Consider the following 5,148-nt stretch of genomic DNA (forward strand, 5'->3'; position numbering starts at 1 on the left):
ACCCATGACTGGACGATCATGATGTGAAGAGGAATTGAAAAAATACGCTAGAACGGCGCCGGAAATCAGAGGAAAATGGGACGAGAAATTGACGTCCAGCGCTGTAAGCTTCGATCTGAAATTGCCGTCGACGATGAACGGCGTTGGGGATGAAACTGGTGCCATTGGAATCGTCTCTGAGTGGGTATCACAGATCGGGGCTTGGATTGAACTAAGGGTAAGTGAATCAGTCGGAATCGAAGAAATCATTACCGGCGATTTCGTGAACAGTAACAGCGTAACTTTGCACGTCGATTCCGGTGAAAATACTGAGTTGTTGAGAGTGGGGCTGGTACCCATGGAACCGTCTGCTCGAGGCGAGTCAGATGTTGGGTAGTCGACGCCGAGAGGAACAGTGGGTGGTGGTCAGCCGGGATCCGGCGGCGGAAGCATGGCGGCAGATAGGCGTGAATAGTGTCGAATTTAGTGTGTTTTTTCGCACCTTTTACTGTGTGTTTTTCAGAGAAAATTTTTTGGGGGCGAATGGTTTTTTTTTTTTGGTATAGGGTTTAGGGTTTTTTTTTTAAATAAAATTTATTTATATACAACAAAAGTGCAGTACAAATAAAACCTAATGGGAGGGAGAATGTATCAAGACCTCCGCAAAAGGCTATACAATCACAACATCAAAACAAAAATAACATACTACAACAGGGCAACCCGAAATACAACAGAACAAAAGCCAACAAACCAGAGGTTGCCCCGAAATACATCAAGCAAAATAAGACAAAAGGGTGGGCAAGGAGAATTCTGCAGTGAACGCCCACCACCTAACACCCAAGAAGAGCAGAAAAGCAATATCAACTGGCGTCAGGAGGACGACCATAGGGCGAACTCGACTTAAGAGCCTTGTTGCGGTAATATCTGCGCTGCTGAGAACGCGTACGTCTAGGGAGCGGTAAAGATAAACACTCAATGGTAGAAGAAGGCACCGAACCAGCCTCATCGCCCACACTCACTGAATCCATCCCAAACAATGGCAAATCAATAGGAACAGCAAGAGCAACCACAAGATCCTGAACAGTAGGAGCAAGCTCAACCACCGAAATCGGAACAACCACAGGTGCAATAACATCTGCAACAGAAGTAGACACCACATCAACCATATCTATGACCTGAGACGATCGAGCCGGAGCCGAAGCTGTCTGAGACGAATACCCTGTAGCAGCATTCCCCTCTACCGCTAACTTACTAAGAAGTGATTTGACTCTTTGTGGATGGGGTTTCACTGTACCAAAAGTCTAACCAGGGCCTGACTCAGTAGGTAAATCCCGCAGTATCTCATAATAATTATTCGTAGAAATAGGTCGACTGACGGAACATCGCCGGACGATTGCGGGATGCAAATGAACTCCGTTTGGGCTGATTTTTGGACCAGAGGATCGACTGGAGGAGACGATTCGAATGGTGTAACAATCGTCGCCGGACGATGATCGAATACAGGTGTGATTCCGGGCGACGGAATCTGCGCAATTTCCGGAGCTTTGACCGTCGATTTGGCCGGAGAAACGACCTCCGTTGGACCTGAAATTTGGACAGCAGCCTCGTCTCGCCGAGGCGCACCTGATCGTACCGGTGGCCGGCCGGAAACCGGGGCCGACATGGGGCGATTTTTAGGGCGAAATTGGGGCTTTTTTGACACTATTCACAAATGAGAGAAAAAATTTTGGGGCGTTTTTGGTTTCGGTTTAGGGTTTGGTTTAGGGTTTAGGGTTTAGGGTTTTTTTTTTTTTTTTTTTAAGATAAAACACCGCTGGAAGCGGGGGGGTTAGGCAGACCCCTACCTGTATATATCATCAAAACAAAAATACATCATAAAACCTAACGAGAGGGGGACTATACCAAGACCTCTCGAAAAGCTACCACACAACACACAGAAAACAAAATCTAGGGTGGCAAATATGTGAGCCAAAAACTAATCCCTAGGTAAGGAGCATAATAGAAATGAACGTCCAGAAGCGACGCTAAATACATGAAAATAAATCGAAACCTATCTAAACAGTAGAAATCCGGCTCAGAAGTAGGTGCAAAAGGCCACCGATGGTACCCATCTCTGAGCCATCTGCCAGTGTGATGCCAAACTGAAAAATACATCCTAATCCGAGATCGGTCCGCTGTACACGATCTGGCTATCAAAATATTATGCAGCTGGAAAGTCACTGTGCTAAAACGGTCGAAACACAAAAGAAGGACCGTAATCCAACGAAAGTCAGAAAAGCTCCAAGACCCAAGGAGAGGGGGAAAACTGACGGAGCTCATAAAATCAGAAATCCAAGCATGACTGTAATTCTGAGAGAAGATGCAACCAATAGAGAACAACCAGAGCCACCAAATCACGGAACGAAAGTAGAAACCATATAAATCCCGACATGAATGAGACTCCGGGCCAGAGAGACCATAGAAAAAGATCATCCAGAGCCACCATAACAATCGGCCAGAGAGCATAAAAGTAATAAAGCGGCGGGCAAGGAGAAGCCTGCAGTGAGCGCCGGCCGGATAACAAGAATGATCCAAAGAAAAGCACCAACGAGGAGAGTGCTGGAACCCACCCAAATCAAAAAGAACAAAACAAGGAGAGTGCAAGTGTCTGGGCCAACTTGCACATCTCAAATGAGATATAAAAAACAACCTCCAAGGACAAAATACCTGCAAGAAAAATAAATACATATATATAGAAAAAGAAAGAGAGCCAAAAGGAAGAGTGGGCTGCAAATGGCTAAGAATATCTGGATCTGAGGTATGGAAGCCCTGAACGATCAGAACGGGCAAGGATGGAGATGTGGCTGGGTAAGGAAGGACCTATCTCTAAGGAAAACTGCCTAAGGTCATGGGCCCTAACCGCCAAACCATCCGCCACCGAGTTACCCTCCCGGTATATATGCGAGATATGAACCATACGCCCCCTCAAGAGAACCAAAATCCTAGACACAATGTGATCCAATCCCCAACGACACTGACGAGAGCGGAGGATCTGAATAGAAATCTGGGAATCAACCTCAATCCAAAGAGGGAAAAGAGAAAGATCAGAACAAATAAGGAGACCCCTCCAGACTGCCCAAAGTTCTGCTCGGCTAGTGGATCCAGCTCCAATGAACTCACTGAACGATAACAAGACCCGCCCAGAATGATCACGAACAACGCCACAACCTGTAGAATCCCCTGGATTCCCTCTCGAGCTCCCATCCACATTAAGCTTAAAACAACCGGACGGCGGCTTAAACCAACGAACAATCGTCGTCTGATGATATCTGTGTAAGCAAACCGAAATCCCCAGTAAGTGCGCCACGTGGAAGAAACCCATCCAATGCTTGGGTTTGACAGTACGCGCAGAATGGGCGAGGCGCAGGTAAGATAAAATCTGGAACTTCACCGTCTCCCCAGATATGGAGAGCTGGCGATGCTTCGCATCATTCCGAGCAGTCCAGAGAAACCACAAAATAATGAAAGGGAGAAACTCCCTCACATGGCCCCCTGGAGCCCAGACCAGATTCCTCTTCCACGCACTAAGGAATAACCTGAAATCCTCAGTGTCAGGGATACGAACCCCAAAGACCGCACCAAAAAAAAGCCAAACAAAGCGTGCCACCGGGCTGCGAATAAACACATGAGTGAATGTCTCAGACATATCACAACACTGACAACGAGACGCTAACGCAAAGCCACGGCGCTGAAGCACCTCATCAACTGGGAGCCACTGATGCCAAAATCTCCAAAGAAAGAATGACATCGTAGGCCTCAACCAACTACCCCAACAGGGGCGATTAATATCAGAGATCGGGGCGCGAAAACGGATCAACTCCCAAGCGGACTTGACAGAAAAAGCACCATCGGAGCTATGGATCCAACGAGCCGAATCCGACTCTCCCGAAAGAATCGGGACCAACACAATCTGCTCCGCAATAGAAGGAGCAACTACAGAACAAAGAAGGTCAAAATCCCAGGATCCCTCAAAAAGAAAATGGGAAACCCGGGCCCCACGATCCCCACGAACCTCAGTCTGACTGGACAGAGGCACATCCCTGAACCAACAATCATCCCAAAAATAAACCTCTCCATGGCCAACACGCCAGCGAATACCACTCTCCGCACGAGGCCTGATCTGGAGCAAACGCCGCCAAGTGGGAGAGATAAAACCAAGGGAAGAGACACAAACTGGGTGCGCCAAGAGACAATACTTCCTCATCAAAAATTTGGCCCAGAGGGAAGAACCCTGCCTGAACCGAAACCACAGTTTTATAGAAAAACTATCCACAAGATCTTTCAATCGGCGGAAGCCAAGACCCCCCTCTACCACAGGGAGGCAAGCCCGAGACCAACGAGCCCAATGCCATTTCTTCTCCAAGGGCCTAGACCCCCAAAGAAAGGCATTAAAGACTCGCTCAAGTTTTTCCATGACAGCCAACGGAGGCTGAACAACCTGAAACAAATATATGGGCATCGAGAGGAGCACACTACGAATGAGGGTCATGCGGCTCCCCGGAGAAAGAGTACGAATCTCCCAACCCTCCAGCCGCCTCCTAACAGACTGTAAGAGGGGCTCAAAAAGGGAACACGTCCTATTACCCCGAAATAAGGGAACTCCGAGGTACATGATCGGCAGATGACCCTCCGCAAACCCAGTGATACGCAAAAGTCTAGAGCGAAGGCGCTCTGAGCATCACAAAGGTAAAATCAGGGAACTCTTGAAAGCGTTCACCAGCTGTCCCGAACAGTTCTCATAGTGATGCAGAAAGTCTAAAAGACGCTACATCCCACGAGACCCACCATTGGCAAAAATAATGATATCATCCGCATAGGCCAGGTGGGAAATCAAAAGATCACAACTAGAATGATACCTAATAGCAGGATGACGCAAGTAGAGTCTGTCAAGGCCACGCGAAAGATACTCCGCCCCTAAAATGAAGAGAAGCGGGGACAATGGGTCTCCCTGCCTGAGGCCCCTGGTAGAACCAAAGAACCCCGAAAGAGAACCATTGATATTAACGGAGAAATGACAATGAGAGATACAGGCCGAGACCAACGCCACAACCTGCTCAGAGAAACCAAAATGGCGCAAAATAGCAAAAAGGAAAGGCCATTGGACCCGATCATAGGCCTTAGCCATATCCA

This window comes from Primulina tabacum, chromosome 8 (genome assembly GCF_025594145.1).
Source record: "Primulina tabacum isolate GXHZ01 chromosome 8, ASM2559414v2, whole genome shotgun sequence".
NCBI lineage: Eukaryota > Viridiplantae > Streptophyta > Magnoliopsida > Lamiales > Gesneriaceae > Primulina > Primulina tabacum.